The sequence below is a fragment of the Harmonia axyridis genome, chromosome 1 (assembly GCF_914767665.1).
Source record: "Harmonia axyridis chromosome 1, icHarAxyr1.1, whole genome shotgun sequence".
Classification (NCBI taxonomy): Eukaryota; Metazoa; Arthropoda; class Insecta; order Coleoptera; family Coccinellidae; genus Harmonia; species Harmonia axyridis.
In genome coordinates, this window is record NC_059501.1 from 6913901 (window position 1) to 6936499 (window position 22599).

The 22599-nt window shown below is 37.7% G+C and overlaps 1 protein-coding gene across 2 annotated transcripts in view; it reads left to right on the forward strand.

Moving 5' to 3' along the window:
• LOC123674946 (homeotic protein antennapedia) overlaps positions 1-22599 on the forward strand; it is a 315971-nt gene that overhangs the window by 66876 nt on the left and 226496 nt on the right. Inside the window, exon 1 of one of the 2 annotated variants that reach the window (XM_045610147.1) lies at positions 7146-7302. The exons of the other annotated variant lie outside the window; for it this stretch is intronic. The gene's annotated coding sequence lies outside the window, so the exon portion shown is untranslated. Of the gene's footprint in view, positions 1-7145; positions 7303-22599 lie in introns of those variants that run through there. 2 annotated transcript variants of the gene reach the window in all.

Here is a 22599-nt window from a genome sequence, read left to right on the forward strand (position 1 = left end):
TGGGTTCCTTATCTCCTCCAGACACTAACTAACCTAATGCCTCTTCGTGGCAACTCATCTCGGGTGTGGATGTCTTTCCCGACCACCGCCGTGGCCGTCCAAAGTTTACGACTCCGCGTTTTGACGCTTATGACGCGTGTCGTCCTTGTCTGGCCCGTGGCGAGGGGCAAGCGGTTTGCTCCCGTCGGACTTTATGTGACGTCTGGTGTATTCCACACTTCTGGCGGATTTTACGAGGACTAAAATGCACCATTATTTCAACAGGGAGGTCTTTACGACATGTCACGGAGATAATTCCCGATCTTTCGCCGTATTCGCCCGGACGTGTTGCTTTGAGGTGCGATCCGGCTCGGAGGACGAATGAAATTTTAATTTTTTTTTATACAATTGTTGCTTCCCAGTCTAGCGATGGTCGTGGAAGCATTGTGATCACATTTTTGGTCTCCGTTTTCATAATTAACATACGCAAAATGTACTTCAGACCATCCTGAACAATTTTGGTTAAGTGTCTGTCTGTGTGTCCGCACATCCTTGTAGTAGTATTAATTTCCATAGCTTTCTACCTAGAGTTGAATTTGTTAGTTCAGCATCTTAGATTGAAAGTAATAGATATTTGTTTTACTAGACATTTAAGTAGTAGGTTGACTGCCGCGGCTGGGAATTCAGCTAAGACAGTGAATCTACTTTGCTGCCGAGTTGGACATTTAATATTCTCTCGGATTGTTTATAATGTTATATGTAGGATATTGTTGTATTTGCAAATCATTAGAATTCCCCCAATCTGTTTATTTTTCCTGTAGTGATAACTTAAAACGAAATTTTAAAGAAATCGCAACTGTTGGAATGGTTGGTTGCTATGGAATTGGAAATGTATATATCCATAATAATTCAAGTTTGACAACTTATGCAATATCTGAGAGTTTTTTTGAAGAAATACCGGATATATTTATATTATGGACAGTGATAGCAACTTCAAAGTACTTACTCCTAAGTAAGAAATAAGAGAGGTGGCAAAAATTGTTGATTGTCAGAAAATATCGAATGTTTTATTCCCATTGAAAATATTCATTTTGCTGCCTAGGCAGGAAAAGAAATACTTTGCTGGGTGTTATGTGTCTGTAAAATTCATCTTTGTTGCCAATCGGAGAAAAAAACAATTTCCGCCAGTTCATCACGTTGAAATTCTATTTCAGAGATTTCACTTATCAGTTATCTTTGGAAAAATAGTTTCAGGTTGTAGCGTTCAAATTGAACTCAGTATTCATGACCCCGCCAGAATTTTGTTCATAATAGAAATAGTTTGCCTTGACTCCTTTCTTACTCGTTTCTGTTAGAAATACGTATTCAGAGTTTCGTTCATCAGATGTAGGTTCACTGACGACAAATTTGAACTCAAGTGTTGTTTTTTTTGCGAATATATTTCATTACCTTGTGAATACCGTTGAGTTTTTCACCAAAATGTTATACCACCATATAGCAAATATTCTACTTCTGCAAAGAATATTGGAAATTTATATTAAACGATACACTGAAAATAAAATTGTTTATCATAGAAGAAGAGGCAATCATAGACTTGATTTCATTAATACAATACACTTTTTCATGGTTGGGATAGAAGAACTTTTTTCATTAGATGTGTTGTTTTATAGAACAGTAATACTTCATTGGTATAAAGTACAACTGTTTGAATAAAAACCGAACATTGATAAAATGGACATTAATAATATGTATTTGTCTTGCGTACCTGGAACACAGTGTTTGCTTTACCTTCCAGTGTTTGTCAATTCCTTTTCTCTTGTCAATCATAGAACCCGCTGATTTCTTTGGGGAATTTATTTTTCTAATTCTGTCTTTTTAATGCTGGGTTTTATTGGGAGAAGCGGGAGAAGAGCACATTTTAGTACTCGGCCAAAATTGGAAATTATGTAGTCTCGCTATTATATTCATATTCTGCTAATATTCAAACTATTGTCAAGAAATTTTTAAAAAATGTGTCCTATGTGTCGAATGTATTGTATCCCATTCGAAAAAATACCCAATTTTACGCCAACGAATATTCCAAAGATTGAAACATTTTTCAATGCATTTTTGCGGGCACCGGCTTCAGTATGCATTGTGAATTCTATTCGTTCATTATCAACTGAAAACGGCTGCTTCGAATTAGTAATTTAAATTTTGAAGAGGAGAAATATCGACCAGGGACGGTTAAACCCCCAATGTAGATACTCCAGAAGAACAATATTGAAAATAGCGACACAGAATAAAGATTCACACTAGAATGTATTAGCGAGCACTATTTTTTCAATTAACATGAGTTGTATAACAAGCCTGCGTATCAATTACGAATTGAATTACAAACAGCAACGTAAGTAAAACATCGACGAACAAAACCCACCATGAATGATAGAGTGCTAAGAAAGAAGTCAAAGGATATCAATAAGTTAGATTGTTGGAAAAAATAAATTGTAATTGAACTCAATTCAGCTTAATTGGCATGTTGGAAGTCAATTCATCATTATTATCTTCGTGCCAATGATGACGTTTCTATAAATATACCGTGCACATGGGGGGTTGGCAGTTTTATGTAAGCTGTTTTGCAATTATTTTTTTTATTGCAATAAAACGTATTGAATAATTGTGATTGATTCGACTGGAATGTAAATGATTGAATGAATATTATAATTTTTTTTAACAAAGCTGTGTTTAATCGCAACAACAATATGTTTTTTTATAACCTTTTTGTTTTTATATTGAAATATGTTTCCACTAAATATGGAAAGAATTAACGAATGTACAACACATCCCTGAATGAAGTCCCAAGCAAAGTCGAATTTTACCACAGAAAAAAAGCATTCGAAATTGTTGAACTACTCATGTATCACGTTTGAAGATGACTATGTTGACGAATAAAGTCGAATTTTTAAGAAAACTATGTTTTTTACTGTTTATTTTGTATACAAGTTTGATATTTGAGTAGGCTAATTTGTTTTTTTTCTTGTGTTTTTATGAATGATCCATTTTATTTTCTATCTGAGTTTGAGTGGAGTACTTGGTACCATATACAAGGTGTCACAAAAAAAAATTTATATATAAAACAGTGATAAAAAATAAGGAGTTAGTCACATAACTGTTTAATCATTATGAAAATATGTACACTATTTAGGCTTTTATTTCTTAAAAATAATGTCGTCTAAAAGTCTGTTCGCGCGCTCACGACTGTCATTCAATGTGATAACAAAATTCGGGAAAACGGCTTGACAAATATGCTTCTTATTGGCTTTCATTGCTTGGCAAATATTCTTCTTGTTAGTTCCATTTAATAGAGAATATTCTGTTTCAACTATAGGGCGGGAAAGTTTGTTTACTGACGTAAACTTTATATTGGGGAAAACCCAGGAAGTAAAAGTCAAATAAGGCGTCAAATAAGGACTGAGGGAGGCCAATGAAAGTCACCTTTTCTCGAGATTAATTTGCCTGAAAAAATTTCACGAACTTTTGGCACAGACACGATGAGAGTTAGGGATCATCACGAACATAGTGATTAAGCCGTTCCACGATTTTTTCTGTCGTCAACAACTTGGAGTAGAATTTCTTCTTGGAGTTTTAAAGAATCATATCGTCCAGTTTTCGTTTATAGCTGTCGTTGTATCTTTTCAGTCTTTCAGAGTACACACTCAATTTCATTTGAAAGACGCTCTATTATTATTTTTTAAAAATTGAAACAATTGTAAATGAAATGACGAGATATGAAAATCTGACGAATTGCACACTAGAGTACTTTTGAAACCCCTCATTCTACATAACCTCAACGATACGTCAATGGCATTGTTGTACATTTCTGGGGGGTTTAATTGATACCCAGACCAAGCAGAAGACGTCGGAGTAAGTTTACGTTGTAAATTTCCGAGTGGAAGACGGTAGCTAGAGCAAGATGCCTCCAGTTCCTAATTGCTCATATCTGATACGTATTTATAGCGCGCAATTATGGCTCAGCCTCAAGTTTCCAACGCTGATAGGGGGGGAGTGGGGGGTAGGACAGAGGAGAGAGTTCAGCAACAGAGGCAAGAACTTCCAAGGCAGTGTACACACAGGCGGATAGTTATTCTGCGGCAACTTCCTTATAACTTATCTTCCTTCAGGCTTGTCATATAGGTATTTCATTACAGGTCTGATTTATGGGCCGATTTATTCGTATAATCTTGGTGAAATGTGTATAAAGCTGAAGTATGTCGCCATAATTAATACGCAGTAACACTTCTAGGCGCTCGCGATTTACATGCGGAGTCGGGTTTTTGAAAAACGCGGTGGTGAGAGATGTCCGGAGTAGCTTCAGAAGTGTTAAATGTGGCTATGGATGTGCTGTAACGGTAGAATCCCGGATATGATGAATTTTTGTATCCTAATGTAAAATTATAAGAAATAAACTATTGAAATTCTCTTTACTTGTGGGGATTTAATGAAAAGAAGATGTTCAAGAAAAATAATAAATAGATATTCAAACATTTACTGCAAATAATGGCCAAAAACTTTTTTTTTCAAATGGCCCACCCTGTATTTTTATATCTTATTGTAAGTAAATATTATATTCTGAAACAAATTGCAGAAAGGGCTCCTATTCCAATAGGAATGTGAAATTCGCATGAGTGTTGGAATTGCCATCTGCATCGAGTATTAGACGATATTTTCTCTATTTCAGTCAAGTTTTGTCAAATATTTTCGGAATTCTATGAAAAATTCAGATAATACGTAAAGGGTGTTTTTTTTTAGAGCTATAGAACTTTAAATTGCAGTAGAACAACGATGGATTATTCGATTGAAATGAATTTCATCTATCCGCAAAATAATCTTGTGGCATTACATTTTAAATATGATTTCTGGCATATGACCGCCACGGCTGGCTCGGATGTAGTCCAATCTGGACGTCCAATTTTCGATGACTTTTTCGAACATTTGTGGTCGTTTATCGGCAATAACACGGCGAATGTTGTCTTCCAAATGGTCAAGGGTTTATGGCTTATCCGCAGAGACTAATGACTTTACATAGCCCCATAAAGAAAATATTCTAGCGGTGTTAAATCACAAGATCTTGGAGGCCAATTCACAGGTCCAAAACGTGAAATTAGGCGGTCACCAAACGTGTCTTTCAATAAATCGATTGTGGCACGAGCTCTGTGACATGTTCCGCCGTCTTGTTGGAACCACAGCTCCTGGACATCATGGTTGTTCAATTCAGGAATGAAAAAGTTAGTAATCATGGCTCTATACCGATCACAATTGACTGTAATGTTTTGGCCATCATCGTTTTTGAAGAAGTACGGACCAATGATTCCACCAGCCCATAAAGCGCACCAAACATTCAGTTTTTCTGGATGTAACGCTGTTTCGACATACACTTAAGGATTAGCTTCACTCCAAATGCGGCTGTTTTGTTTGTTGACGTAGCCATTCAACCAGAAGTGCGCTTTATCGCTAAAATGAACGTAGTGCGTGATACGTATTTCGCACAGAACCATTATTTTCGAAATAAAATTGCACTATTTGCAAGCGTTGTTCAGGCGTGAGTCTATTCATGATGAATTGCCGAACCAAACTGAGAATAAATCACTTGACAGCTGTTAAATCGGTCGCCATCTTGAACAGTAATGCCAACTTAAAGTTATATACCTCGAAAATTACATCACAAAAATGTTTTCAGAATATTTCCATTTACTCTCACAAAATTAGATCCACGTCTGAGGTGGGCCACCCGGTATATAAATGTAATCTTGACAATAAACTCTTACAAGTGAAGAAAACGGAGAAAGTGTTTATGGATTTCTTTTATTTCTTATTTTTGTACGTTAAACTAAACCGGGATTCTAGTGTTACAATCTAAACATAAGTTATTCCAAAATGGTGTAATCTTTAATTAGTCCATTTCACAATAGCAAAATACGAATCATTTTATGAATAAATAAACCATAGCGTAAACTATTAACTAATCGTTCCTCCCAATCATCACCTCAGAAAATTAGACACGAAAGAAAATTAATCGTTTTAACTGAATCGCTTAGAACCTACACAACTCTACCCACGTTCAACGAAATCCTAAACATTCAAACTGAAAAATCTCGCATTCTCATCCGCCCGCTGGACCAAACAGCCAAGCTCGGATATCTACGACCCGAGCTCAGGTAATTCCATTTGTCAACCAGCGCTACGCTGTCGTCCAAAAAAAAAGTTGTTACATTCCGAGTCTCTGAATTTCGTAATATGGCCGCTTTCAAGGCGACCCCGTATAGTCAGCATCTCAAACGCAACATGGGCCCCCGGCTGACAGGTAGGATGTCATCGGTATCCGTTTTGAGAAACTCCCAGCGTAGCCGAAGACCAAAAGAAAAAAAAATTGGAATAAAAAGGTACAAAATCGGGTTTAGATTTACATCGGTTCGAACTGTTGTCTGAATATTGGTTTCGAATTGGTTATCGGGGTTATATCTCACTGCTAGGATCGGAGGATGGCAGCGTATTTGGAAGGGAACAGGGTGATCAAGATGTTTGTACGACATAATTGAACGCAGATACAGAATTTATCGGATGGCTTTTGGGAGTTTTCCCAGGAGAACAGCGCGAGTCAAAATATGCACATCGTCAAAAGTCTTGGTCCCCCTATCATCTCTCAACTTGTTGGATGTCACATGACAATTTTTTGTGAGTGGAATATCTATTGACGGTTTTTCTATTTTGTCTAGAAAAGTATAGAATGGAGTCTAGAAAGCAATTAACAATTAAGATGATTGCTTTTGAGTAGAATTCAGACGAGTGCATAATATGGATGACCATGCAACTTTACATTTAATTTGAAGTACATTGTTGTTGTTCATAAAATTTTTAATTAAACCTGTTTTAAAAAATTGTTGTAAAACCATGTTTTCATTTTTAAATTGTATGAAGTTATTGCGGCAAAACTTTCGAGACATACGTTACAATAATTTCAAAATGAAAACACGATACCGCTATTGCCATGTTGAAATACTAAACCATTATGCCAGACTCATACCTATTTCATAATTCCTCCTTGCCCATTGATTGAAAAGCAGTTTTTCACCTATGTCATTCTTGTTGCAGGTACGGTTACAAGGGACCAACACTACGTCGAGCGCACTAAATCCAATAAATTATCATCTAAAATGAAGATTAACCCGTATCCTAAAATGTACATCGGCCGACGAAGAGAGGTAAAGCGACCAAAATGAATAATGCATAAGCTCTTGAAAGTTACGAACCACATTAAACTTGTGGACATTCGGAGTTTATTATTCCGTAAGTCATCTAGTAATAAGCCCTTTTTTCGGAATTTGTATGACAAAGTTTCATGCCCGGCATAGGAGTTTTATTGCAAGTTTTCCTAACTTTTCCGCCGTATATTTCCATTGGCTCGAGGCAGGTTTATATGCTGAATTGATTAGTATCGTACGGTTTTTCCGGAAGAAGTCTTTATTACATATCATAAAAGTTATGGTATGCTTTCTTCAGGATGGACCAATAGTTGTCTAAGATATCAGTCATACAAGTGAATTATATCACAGGTTAATAAATAATTATAGCTATCTTTACTGGAGAATTGTTGGAACTTTTTTTCATTAGAGCCAAATTTCTTTCGCTGGAACATCTTTCAGCTGTTGTTTTCGATGGAGAAGATTCTGAATAACACTTATCAAGTCATTGCAAGGGGATATAAATCCTTAAAGTAAAGACAAGAAGTAAGAAGCTATTGAGCGCTAGTTCATTCCATTGGCAATGCCAGCTTTCAAGAAAAGAGGTCTTTTTGATCTGGGTTCCCGGCCACTCGGTAATTAGAGGGAATGAAGAGGCCAACACAGTTTCCAGAAAAGGAGCACCAACTCTTTTCATCGGCTCGGAACCTTTCTGTGGTATAGGCAAATGTACCTACAAGAACAATTCACAGGAGAAGGAAAACACCGAAAGAAATAAATTCTGGCGGAATCTTCCTGGTTTGGATCATTCCAAAAAATTTCTTCGAAACTTTGACCCTGCAAGATCCAGAAGTATCTGGATGTTAACAAGAATATACTACACCTTCTTACTAGATTCCTCAGAGGGCACCTCATAAGAATGGGTCTAGCAGAAAATGACCATTGCAGGTTCTGTGTGGAAGAGAAAGAAACTCCGAATCACCTGGTGATGGAATGCCTCGCCATCACTAGCAATCGCAAAATCTGCTTTGGACGAGAAACTTGTGGAAGTAAGGAATTAGCCTCCTTGAAGCCATCCCAGATACTGGAGTTCATTAGAACTCTGGAACTGGAAGGCGAGCTGTAGATCACGTTATGGAGAGAATAGCAGTGATGGTGGACACAATAGACCATTAGGTCGCAGTGAAACGGAACCTCCTGAATTGAATCTTAATCTGAAACTCAAAATTGTTATTTTATAATATTGACTTGCAAAATCTCAACTAGATCGGATCTGTTCTAACGAAATTATTGGTTAATTTTTTCTTCCAATATTCTTCGGTTCTGATAACACTGTCAATTCTAAATCTTGCACAAAGTTCGAAATCTAATCTATTTTTGGAAATTTTCAAAAATAATCGCCCGAGCAGGGACTTGAACCCTGGACCCTTGGATTAAAAGTCCAATGCTCTACCGACTGAGCTACCCGGGCTCGTTAAAAACTAACAATTTGGGTACTGTCAGGTACAGAGACTAGTTTCTCTCCCAAAATTGATCTGAATACTGTTTTACAGTACGTTTCCAAAAAATCCATAAAAATTCGTGTTTAATTTTGCAATGCTCAGGTAAATCAATCTTTCAAAATAAATTATTCTTCTATTATACTTTTGAATATTTTTAAAAATGAAGGTCCGAGTGGGGCTTGAACACTGGACCTGGATTGAAAGTCCAAAGCTCTATTGTATACTGACACAAAATTATCATTTCATATGTAATTCGTTTCGGACTGCACTAGTCTCGTTTGGTTTATGACAAAAATTAGTATTGACGATAAACTGGATTTTACGTTCGCATGCTTTCAAGTAGACAGAGAAAAAAATTCATAGAATTGTTCATGAAAAATACATAACTTGTAGCATTCTTTTTTGTATAGGTAACGAGTCGCTTCTGATTAGCATCTTTTTATCTCCATCTTTAATGAACTTCAGTTTCGGGATATTACATACTCAGAAGAAAAAGTCTATTGAGAACAAATCCGGTTGGCAAGGTGGCCATCGAGAACTTTTATACGAAACTCATCAATATGTAAACTTGCGCCTCAAAAAACCAAATCAGACGCATAACCTTCATTCGATATTTGCAACCTCGTATCCTCTACATCTCAGACAATATACAGAACAAATTAGTACCCTCATTAGAAGCCTCCAAGCAGACAAAACCCACACGTCTCTAACAAAAACGCTGTAACCTCAAACCGCGTCGATAACTCTTCGCCAAAAAATCCGATCTAAATTAAAATAATAGTGGGATCCCACTCGATCCGAAACGACAAGAAATGTTCACATCCGAATCCCACATCGGGATGATTGATCGTGGACCGCATTAGGCCCGCTCATTACCGGCAATTTTCGAACGATTTTGGGCGTGGGAGCCGAGAAACTACTTCGAACTAGAGTGCGTGGCTTTACGTTCTACGCTGGACGAGAAGTGGCCGTATTTTTTTGGTTTGTTTTTACAATGTTAAACATTTTTTGATTTTGTTGGAGAAGGAAGCCGAAGATATACATGAACAGTGTGTAGATAAGTTGAGGAATAAATTAAATATCTAATAAAGGTAAAGCTTTCCGAAAAAATTCGCGAACATGTCAACTTTTATTTCAAGTGGTGCATAGTTGCATTGATGACGTCATTGATGGCAAAATTATTGAAAAACGATAAGGCGTCCATGATTGTCATTGAAAACGGGAAAATTGTTGAAAATCCATTACTTTCCTTTTTTCCATGACCTTTGGATTGAAAAAGTACTATTGAGACAATCAAAATCAACGAGAGCTCGAAATCTTCAGACGCCAAATCACTCCTCGTATTTTTTTTTACAATTCACAGAACGAAAACTACTTCCAGGGAGGCTTAATTTTTTTTTCTCTAAAAACAATTCTTATGATTTAGTCTGATTAATGTTCGACCAGTGTAGTAATTGAGCGATTCCGAACATAAACCAAGCGGCTCGAAAGCAGACGTGAAAACCCGACGATTTCCATAACGAATAAGTCTCCAATTTGAATAGGCTGTGGGTGGAATCGTCAATAAGGTTGTCTAGGCTGGGAACGGTCGTAAACAAAACGTCGAAATGATCTGCTCCGGTTGTCGCGACTCTGTCGCTGATTGAATGGATGGCTCCGGGATTTTTTTTTTCATCGAGCGATTATGAAGGATAGAAATGTTTTGATGTCGGATCGAATTGGAGCTCGTAAATTTCTGGCGGAGATGTGTTTCCGTCATCTGAGATATGAGGGATGTTAGGAGAGATTTACATTTTTTTGATTGGAAAGTCGTCTTAATTTTATGGTAACCGTATTCGAAGGAGAAATGTTCTAACGGGTGTTTTTTTTCGAGGTATATAACTTTAAGTTGGCATTACTGTTCAAGATGGCGATCGATTCAACAGCTGTCAAGTGATTTATTCTCAGTTTGGTTTGGCAATTCATCATAAATTGACTCACGCCTGAACAACGCTTGCAAATAGTGTAATTTTATTTCGAAAATAATGGTTCTGTGCGGAATACGTCCATTTTATTTTATTTAGCGATGAAGCGCACTTCTGGTTGAATGGCTACGTCAACAAACAAAACTGCCGCATTTGAAGTGGAGCTAATCCTCAATTGTATGTCGAAACACCGTTACATCTAGAAAAACTGACTCTTTGGTGCGCTTTATGGGCTAGTGACATCATTGGTCCGTACTTGTTCAAAAACGATGATGGCCAGAACGTTACAGTCAATGGTGATCGTTATAGTACCATGATTACTAACTTTTTCATTCCTGAATTGAACAACCATGATGTCCAGGAGCTGTGGTTCCAACAAGATGGCGCTACATGTCACACAGTTCGTGCCACAATCGATTTATCGAAAGACACGTTTGGTGACCGCCTAATTTCACGTTTTGGACCTGTGAATTGGCCTCCAAGATCTTGTGATTTAACTCTGCTAGACTACTTTCTGTGGGGCTATGTAAAGTCATTGGTCTATGCGGATAAGCCACAAACCCTTGACCATTTGGAAGACAACATTCGCCGTGTTCTATCATGTTCTACTGTCCGGTGTATATGACGCTCAACATAAAACTGAGGTTCACGTCTTTCTCCCCGACGTCGTCCAACCCTTCTTCGGCCATCATTTGTACCCAAGGTGAACCGCGATTCATCATAAAAGACGACCTGATGACATTCCACATTCCAATGTTGACGTTCTCTGCACCACTGTATGCTCAACCGTCAGAGGTAACACAAGATGGGATTAATAATGCTGCAGTCCAAAAGACCTTATCTGGTGGTAAACCTTTCGGACAGTTACAGGATGGCCTTGTTCTCCTAACCACTCATCAGCCAGAGATCGAGTTGTCGGAAATCGGTCTCTTATGGCCATAAATCTTAGAGGTCTATATTGAACTTCATTTGTGCCCCTTCGACGATTTTGGGCATAATCAAACCACGCTTGACAACATCTCATAACAGTAGTTGGATTTCTGTTCGTACGGTTAGCGATTTCTCGAAATGACAACCCCGCCTCCCGTATACCAATAATTCGACCTCTTTCAAATTCACTCAGCTAGCAAAAATTCCGCGTAAATGTGCTCTAGGCATTTTAACAACAATTAAACATCGACTTTGGATCTCCTCGAACAGCTGGTTTGTTGTTAAATTCAAAAAACTTGCAAAAAACGACTACAATATTTAAGTGACAAGAATTGTTTACATGAAAAAAGCCTCACGATTGTTTTCTCCTGATTCATCCATTTACTCCTTGCTATACTATCTATGTTTCACCAAAAAAAATATATATATATATATATAAAATTCAATCAACTCCTTCTGGGTGTTGCAGTTTATTTGACAGTTGGTATATAAGTTGCCTCACTTTCCGAGCAGACCTCGTATCTCCGTCTACAGTTCCTGCTTCGCGTTGTCCAAAGACGCCTCGAAACAAATCAACGACGGCATTCCGTCCGCGAATACGGCATCGTCCGAAAAAAACCTTCCAATTGCCCGTCATCCCTTATTCATGAGTCAACCCCAAATTGATTCCTCAATAAAACGTCCAGTCCGCGCTGCAACGCTGACCGGCTTGTACGCTCGTCGCCATTGGCACGTTGCTAAAAAACGCCTTCGTCCGCAACTTGGACTCTTGGGACGATTTAGCTACATGCGTCCATGCACCGATGTACCATCAATCAATGTTACTGTCAACCTTTAAAACAATGCCATGCTACCGTATAATTGAACTCCATACATCATGAGCGTTTGATAACCCTTGTCCGTCCATCTGGCACACAGTAGTGCTAGCTAGCTGTGTACGTTGCGACGTGAAGCGATCGACGTAGGCGTGTAGAGATTTCGTACGTTGATTTCTTTCGGATGGGTTTTAGATTGGTCCTAGGGTATGATGGCAAGGTGGAGGTTTTTTGGGTTGTGGTGGTTTCGAGTGATTCTGGGCTTTATGAGGTCCGTTGGCAGGTCTACATTGCTGGTAGATGCATAACTGGTAGATGCGTAAAGCCTACATATCAATGACTGTGTTGATCTATGAGGCCACTTAGATGGTTTTTAGATGGTTGATCCTCTAGTGGACTAGTTTGAGCTAGATCCACTCTATAACAAAAAATAATAATCAATGAATTTTATATTGATTCTGTAAGAAATTATTTCAAAATGACAACATCCCATTCCTCTGGTATCTTTTCGTTTTTTTAACGTATTGATCTCTTAGTCTTAGTTTTTATCTACATCTAATATATAATGCAACTATTGTACTCGTTGCTTCTAAACTTCAATGCGTAGAGATTTCGATCATTGATTTCTTTGGTATGGGTGATTCTGGACTTTCTGGTGACCTGGCATGATTCTGGACTTTATGTGGCCTAATCTAATTTTTTGGGAGTTCTTTATTGCTGGTAGATGAATAACTAGTAGATCCATATGTCCAACATATCTATAGAGCTGGTAGGTTCATGAATCCACTGAGCCAGGTGATTCTTTATACAGGGTATTCATCTGGAAAACAGGAAATACTTAGAATGCGAATAAAGGACACCGAGGTGGTTCTATAGATACACCACATTTATTGTATCTCACTGGCTTTGTTACCGAGTTTATTATGAATTTTACTAATTTCCTTCTGGGGCCATAACAGGCGAAACACCCTGTATATTTTCTTCATATTTGGCGCACATGTTTTTCATGTTTCTCTAACTTTTCGGTAGGAAGATTCGTCTTTGCTTTCCTAATAGGCTTCAACCTCGGCAATTGCTTCTTCACTAGATCCAAATTTCTTTTTCTAAAGCATTCTTTTTCAATCCAATAACCTCATCTGTTATTCAGTATTGATGGTCAATGAAAAATAGACCTAGAATATCCAGAATAAACAATGTCACTACCTTGCCAGCTGATGTTGAAACTCTGGTCGCTTCGGGTGGCTTTGACTAACTGCTGCTTTCCATTCAGCTGACCCTTTCTTTGATTCAGGAGTGTAGTGCTGAATTCAGGTTTCATCCTATGTCACATATTAACGCAAAAAATCCAGTTTTCTCCGCTTTTTCAGCTCAAAGTGCGTTCGAACTCAATGATGCGCCAGCGCGGTAACCATTTCGAGCAAACCTTTCTGATGGACAAATGTTCAAGCAAAATAGGAAATACACTGCCTTCTTATATCTTCGTAGCCATCAGACGCAATTTGAAACTACTATCGCTCAAAATCATTACGTGGACCTTTTTGATGTTTGAAAATACTGATGAATTAGGGTGTAAGGGTGACCAGAGCGTTCAGCATCTGGTTCTTCGATCAAGTCAGCAGACCACCTTTTAACCGTTGGTTTTGATGGAGCAGAGTTTGAATAACGCTCATCATCACATTGCTTTGCTTGCACCGTATTTGTTTCCATCAAAAAAAGGGTTTTATCTACATAAGAAACTTGTTTTTATCCATTTTTTCAAACAACAACAAATTTGGTGTCACTTTACCTTGAATATCTAGATCTAAACTCAAATGTTTCGAAATTTTAACACTCATCTTTTGAAGCTAGGTACTAACGAGAAAAAAAGTGCTATGGAGTTGGCTCTGCCATTTGTACGTCAGGCCTGGGACCTATTGAGTTACTTCTCTAGGGAATAATAGCTATTCATTATGGACTTGTGGTAAAATAAGCAATTATTTGCTACTGAAAATTGGACATAATTCGACCAATTTTTATGAATCTTGAGTAAACATTCTGAGAATCAAAAAACATTTTTCGACTCATGGAGATGTGGAATACTTCCTAGCCTCCCTGATTAATTTTATACCACTCAAAAAATTTGACGTTTCTTGAAGTAACGTCAATCCAATCTGAAGAATCTGAGTTAACAATACTTGCAATATCAAAATTGCACCTGATGAATCATCAATTGCGACTGGAGCACCTATAACCGTATGATGCCAATTTCAATTTCAAAGGTGACGCAAATCTTCATCTCTGATACATAGTGTCAGATCGCTGTTGAAGCCATTATCTCGACAAGAACAATTGCCCTAAAACGAACAGATTCCGCAGATTTCTCTATGGATACGTCTCAATACCATCTCAGGTGAATGCCATAAACGTCCTCAATTTTTCCAGATAAGGAGAGAAGAGAATGTTGTATCTGTCACCTTATTCTGTTCAAGATTGTAGATGATTGCAATTTTTTTTCAGTCTGCGGGGAATTGCGAAGGATCCTGGAAGGTTTCTAAGCATTATCGAAATCGAGTTAACTGCGAAAATCGCCACTAAAAGAATATTGGGAATTGTGCGCATTAAGCAACTGTTAGTTTTCACTCTTATTGAGTTTCTCTTAGATATGAACAAAAGTGAATTGATTTGAGAGTTTGTAACACGAATTTGCTTGAAAATCATGGAAATATTTCAAGGTCCATCGTTTCCAATATCTAAAGGTTTTCCAATAAGAGATTTCAATAGCCCGTTATCTGATCAGCCTTTGCTTTTGAAGCTGTCATCTTTTGATAATTTCATTACTAAAAATGACACGATACATGTTTCTAACGAGTGTTTTTTTTTCGAGGTATATAACTTTAAGTTGGCATTACTATTCAATATGGCGCCGATTTAACAGCTGTCAAGTGATTTATTCTCAGTTTGGTTTGGAAATTCATCATGAATAGACTCACGCCTAAACAATGCTTGCAAATAGTGCAATTTTATTTCGAAAATAATGGTTCTGTGCGGAATACGTATCGCGCACTACGTCCATTAGCGATGAAGCGCACTTCTGTTGGAATGGCTACGTCAATAAACAAAACTGCCGCATTTGGAGTGAAGCTAATCCTCAAGTGTATGTCGAAACACCGTTACATCCAGAAAAACTGACTGGTGCGCTTTATTGGCTGGTGGAATCATTGGTCCGTACTTCTTCAAAAACGATGATGGCCAGAAAGTTACAGTCAATCGTGATCGGTAAAGAGCCATGATTACTAACTTTTTCATTCCTGAATTGAACAACCATGATGTCCAGGAGCTGTGGTTCCAACAAGACGACGCAACATGTCACACAGCTCGTGCCACAATCGATTTATTGAAAGACAAGTTTGGTGACCGCCTAATTTCACCTTTTGGACCTGTGAATTGGCCTCCAAGATCTTGTGATTTAAGACTGCTAGCCTACTTTCTGTGGGGCTATGTAAAATCATTGGTCTATGCGGATAAGCCACAAACCCTTGACCATTTGGAAGATAACATTCGCCGTGTTATTGCCGATATACGGTCACAAATTTTGGAAAAAGTCATCGAAAATTGGACGTCCAGATTGGACTACATCTGAACCAACCGTGGCGGTCATATGCCAGAAATCATATTTAAAATGTAATGCCACAAGATTATCTTGCGGATTAATAAAATTCATGTCAATCGAATAAGGCATCGTTGTTTTATTGCAGTTTAAAGTTTTATAGCTCTAAAAAAACACCCTTTACAACGCATTCTAATTCTTGAGATTCACTTCAAAAATGGTGCAAAGGGAATGGAGCTGCAATCGTAGCTGCAGCTGATATAGCTTTCCATCTTAATCCATCAAATGATCTTCCAAGCCATAAAAAGTTACTATTGCTATTACATCATTAACAATTCACTTCAAAATTGACTTCGGAAATTAAACTCTCAAATATAAATAGATTTACGCATGGAATGTGCAGCGCTTTTAAAGTTATTCAAGTTTCAAATAACTCACCTTACAAAAAAAAAACAATTAAACTGAGTATATCATTTTCAAATCGGGAAGTGTTCAAAATGGTTTTTTTTTTTTGAAACTCAATGAAACGAGTAATTACCAACAATTTAAAGAGTCATCTTCGGATTAATTGAAGTATAATGTATGACAAAAACTCAATATCTAACAAACGTTCACTTTTTCAGTCTCCGTTAAAATGACAATAGAAATTCATGAGGAACCGATTAACCATACTACTATGTCGAAAAATACCGCGAATATTAGACTCGTGCCAACTAATGCACCACAATGGACACAAAAAAGGTTGCTCACATTTTCAAGGATCAAATTGAGTACTCGCTGAGAACTTTCTATAATATCTCAACTGAAGACCACTTCTCGAAGTGGTTGTTTGAAATATAAGAAGTCTACAAGATTCATTTCAGGGCACAGTGGCGTACCCAAGGGGGGATAGGGGGGATTCATCCCCCCAGAAGAAATATCCATTATAAGTCACAACATACATTAATTTAATCGTACGAAAATTGAATCCAACAAGCTGTTAAATCAAAATAAGGGCACAAGCTGATCCGAATGTTGTCGGCACAATTATTATTCACATATGGGCTATAAATCGTCGGCTAAGAGTGTAAATCTGCTAAGTCCATTTTGAACAATTTCACAGGAGACCAAAAAAACTGTACAGTACAGTGTTATAATAATAATAATAAGAGAGTTTATTCATGAAAATACATTCAATAAACTCTATTGAATGTATTTTCATGAATAAACTCTCTTATTATTATTATTATAACACTGTACTGTACGGTTTTTTTGGTCTCCTGTGAAATTGTTCAAAATGGACTTAGCAGATTTACACTCTTAGCCGACGAAATGCCAAATTGAGGATAAACAATCGCGTAAAAATTAATGAGTTTCTCAAGTAAAAGCACCGAACCAATCGAATTGAATCGGCGGCACCCCTGATAGCAATTTCTCTAATTTTTCAGAACAATAAGATAAATAAATAATATCAATATAATATTTAATTGTCCCTTTGTCGCAAAGAGTCTCTTTGTCGGCACTGCCAATTCCATTACATATACTTTCTTCCTTATCTTTTTCACTCACATAGATAAGTCAGTAGGTTTAGTGCATTCAGTTGATTAGTTATTTGAGGTAAATAATGTGAATTTTTCTATTATGTTCTCTATTATCACCCGTGTTTAACTTTATTGTGTATTGCATGTTCTCGAAACTAATCATAATCTTATTATGACGGAGCAAACTTCTTCGGAAAATTTCTTCATAAAAAGGAAAACTGATGCAGGCGAATCATGAAGATTTTCACGTTTGAATACAACAGCTGACACTTCGACAGGTGAAAATAAATCTCAACAAGTGTCTGTAAATTCAAAGGACATAGGAAACGGATAAGCAACATATTTTTATCCCACCAGGGCAATGAGGTGATTTTCTTTGAGTTTTTGGTCATAAATTTCAAAGTAAGCCGAAGATTCCTAATCAAAATTGAAAAATACCCAAGTCTCTGTGTATCAAGAACGCCCTGACCTTTCTCGGCTAACCCGATCCAATTTTATGTTTCACAACCAGCTATCGAAGAATCTAGGCAATAATCAAAAGGGCATTGAAATACCTGTCCGAGAAGAGAACGGTAGCTCTAACAATTATTGTTTATAAATAGAATTATGACTGTATAAATATGTAATAACGCGCTGCATGCGTAAATCGTGAGCTTGAACAATAATAATGCGCAGGATGAATAATGCATGTGGCGCTCCGATCGTTCATTTTTTCCTTCTCTCTCGCGAAAGACCGGACTTCTAATGCAGCTCCTCCGTTCACCGTTAAGGGAAAATCCAGGCCATTTGATGACTAACATTGCCGGAATCGTGCAGTTGTCAACTGTGAATTTTTAGTTTCAGGTGCTTCGAAAGTTTCAGGTGACAAAAAACGTTTTTCGACATTCATATATATGAAAAGACAAATAATGAGTTTTCCAATTTTTCAGTGACACACATAAATATTTTTCGTTTTTCCATTTGAAAAATTACATTATGCCTGTTGGTATGGAAAATAACACCGTTCAAATAATCAACCCAACTAACTCTGCGTACAGGTTGGGCCAAATTGGACTCTCTTGTATGAGGAGTAGTATTTCTATATTAGATAGAGAAAAACTAATATCGGTGTTTGAGGGCCAATTTTTATGAGAAACTCATTGGCGAAAACCTCAACTCGATAGAATGAGCTGATATTGAAGAGTTTCATGTTTATCCAAACAAAATCTTTTACATCCTTCCTTTTCACCAAAAGTTGAACCACTATTCACCAGGTGGTCAATGGTATCTTCTACACCACACTGACATAGTGGGCTTTCAATAAAATGCGATTTGAAGAGCATGCTATTGCAACGACCATGATCAGGCTTGAGTCGATTTTCCTAAGAATATTGAAACCTGGAACTTCCTCTGGAAGATCAACGATTAGACTTTTGTTGGAGACATTACAAGAACTCCATTCCGATCGCCAAATTTCCTAGTTACTTTCATTAGATTGAAGGAAGGTATTAACCCATAAAGGGTTGCGTGACTTTAATCTGGCAGTTCTAGTATTATGGAGGTAAGATACAATTGGGAATATGTTCGGGTGAAAATGGAATTTACCCAAGATTTCTTGACCCCGACCTGTCTATAATATGCGGAATATCTAAGGATATGGATTCAATGGTTCCACTGATTATTCTCATAAAAAAAACTTTAAGGTGTACAACAATTTTATGAAGCTATTCTTGCCATAACGTGATCTACAGTTCGCTCCAGCTTCAAGGAGGCTATTCCTCACTTCTACAAGTTTCTTGTCCAAAGCAGATTTTGCGTTGGCTAGTGATGACGAGGCATTCCGTCACCAGGTGATCCGGAGTTTCTTCTTTTCCCCACAGAATCTGCACTCGTCATTTTCCACTAGACCCATTCTCATAAGGTGTTTCCTAAGGCGACAATGCCTTGTGAGTAATCCAGTCTGGAGGTGTAGTATAGTGTGGCTAAGATCCAGACAGTTGTTGGATCTCGCAGTGTCAAAGTTAGAAGAAACTTTATGGAATAATCCAACCCAGGAAGATTTCGCCAGAGTGTTTCTCTTTCGGTTTTTTTCCTTCTCTTGTAACTTCTTCTTGTAGTTATGGGCTATACCACAGAAAAGTTTTTGGCAAGTGTGTTGGCCTCTTTATTCCCTCTAATTCTCGAGTTGCCGAGAACCCAGACTAAAAATACCTTGTTATTCTTGCCTATTTTTTTGATTTTTCTTCGACACTCCAACACCATCTCAGAATCGATGATATGTGAGCTCAGTGCTTTGATTGCAGCCTGACTATCAGAATTTATCGCTTTATCACATTTCTGATAGTTTCTTGCTAGGTTGGTTTCTACACATCTTTCTAATGCAAGTATATCTGCCTGAAAGACACTTAGCCAGCGGCCTAACGATACTGAGCATTTGGTACAAATCCCAAATACTCCAGTGCCAGTCCATGTCATGGTTTTTGGAACCATCTGTGTACCATTTGATGGTATTTTTTTGAGAACTAGGATTGTGGACTCCTTTTCCAATCTTCTTTTCTACTTAGTATCGTAATGAAGGTTTTTCGATGCTAATAATCATTATCATCTCGTCACTAGGAAGGTTCACTGATGATATGTAGGGAGAACCAGGCTCTCTGATTTCTAATTCCCTCATTCGATTGCAATTATCTCTGTCTGAAAGACACTTGAAGCATAACTAAACTCGAGTACATATTCAAAATATACGCGATAAACAGCTCAACTCAAGGACAGCCCAACCATAAACCAACCAACCCAAATAGAAACGTTACACTTTCAACATAACGCCCGAACGCTGCAATTCCTCCAAACCCATAAACACCGGCCCCGATGATGAAGCTCTTAACGCTTCGTCCCAGTCGGTTGTTCACGTTATAATCGATCCAGTTTTTGCGGGGCGACACCGAGCCACATCGTATAAGGAACGGCCGAACGCGGCCAATGCGGCCCGTATCAAACGCCAGACAATCGACTCGGCCAGTGCATAAATCTCGACGCGACAGTGCACGTATTAGCCGCTACATTGATCACATGCATCCATACACAACGGCATAAACTAATATACCGAGTGCACAACGGCAATTTGTTGCGAATAAATCCGGACTTCCTTCTCGGACTTGGAAACGTACGGCCGTTGAAATTCAATCAGAGGAGGCTGTGTTTCAATCGGGAGTTATTGTTATTGGCGCTTCTACGGTTGTTGGAGATGCACGGAGCGTTAGAGTTGTTAATGAGGTGATGGACAATGGTGCTTTTAAATGAATTCGGGGCTTGGACGTTTTTCCGTGTGGAATTTGTAGCGTTTTTGATCGGTTTTTTAGGTTTTTGAATTGGCCGCAGGGTTTTTCAAAAATCGGTTTTTTGGTTACTGGTCGTGGTCGATTTGTTTATGAGATGGATGGACTATAGAGCTTTTCGGATGGAATCGGAATATTGACTTGAATTTATAGCATTTTTGGACTTTTTACGGTTTTGAATTGGCCGTACAATTTCTCAAAAATTGATATTTATACTAAATAAAGTAGAAAACAGAACATCTAGTGGTAATGAAGGGTAGGAGAGTAATTGATCAAACTTTCAGAATAAACCAATAGTTATAAAATATGTGAAACAATGTCCTGGGCTTCCTGGATACCTTATGCACTCAAGAATATACTCCTAATGAGATGATCGATTTCGTCTCTCAACCTAGTTTAGTTCTATTTCTTGCCGGACTTCTGTTAGAGTATTTGGAGGATGGAGTATATATAGCTATCTTTCTTCCATAATGAGCCAGATGTGTTCAATGGGCCTAACATAAGAGTATCTAGGGGGCCAATTCAGGAGAAGGAAAAAACCCAAAGAGAAACACTTTGGCGGAATCTTCCTGGGTTGGATCATTCCAAATTCTTCGAAACTTTGACACTGCGAGATCCAAGAAGTATCTGGATCTTAGCAAGAATATACTACACCTCCTCACTGGATTCCTCATAAGTCATTGTCGCTTCAGGAAACACCTCATGAGAATGGTTTTAGCAGAAAATGACGATTCAGATCCTGTGGGAGGAGGAAGAAACTCCGGATCAGCTGGTGACGGAATGCCTCGCCATTACTAACCTACGAAAAATCTGCTTTGGACAAGAAACTTGTAGGAGTGAGGAATTAGCCTCCTTGAAGTCATCTCAAATACTAGAGTTCTTTAGAACTCTAGAACTGGAAGACGAGCTGTAGAACACGTTATGGTGAAAATAGCTCTGATGGTGGCACAATAGACCAAGGTCGCAGTGAAACGGAACCTCCTCAATTAAATCTTAATCTTAGAGAGCCAAGTCGAAAACTCGACTTGGTAGGTTTCTAAATAAGCCAATACAATTTTTTGATAATCCTGCTAACGCAATTACTATTTTTTGAGTGATGGTGAAGAATTTCATTTGTATAATTACATTCATATTCTTTTTAACAAGTTGATTGAACTATAACTAATTTCAACGCAGCAAGTGGGATCAAATAGAAATTTATCCTTTTGAACACATTTTCAACGGAAAGTCAAATTCCTATCAATGACTTGAATACCATCAATTTTCACTTCTCTGTTCAAATAACGTTGAATTACCTACCTCAATCTGAAATTTCGTACTGGATATGTTACGTACTAGTGAAAACTGTACTGAACTGTCACTGCTGGCGTGTTTACTTCTATGTATGGGCCGGAATGCCAACATAGGTGGATTTCATTCTTGCTAACTAGGCTGATATTTACCAGCAATTAAGCTAAACTGTCAGGTCAACTGAAAGGTAGGGTAATAAATACTCAACGAATGCTCCGGGGTTATCAGTTTTAGGGTAAATTGCAGTTTTGATACAATCTTTGATTTGTCCTAATGTTTCTTGCTTTGTTGTAGTTGAAATGAAACCAAAATACTTCGGCTAAAGAGATAAAGAATTTTTGAACAATTCTTATAGCCATAATTATTTTTTTGAGTTATTATTTCCAAAACGGAATAGTTCACGTTTTGAGACGTGTGCAATCATAAAACATTCAATTGGAACTATGACAGTTATCTTCATGAAATTCGGTACACAAGCAAGT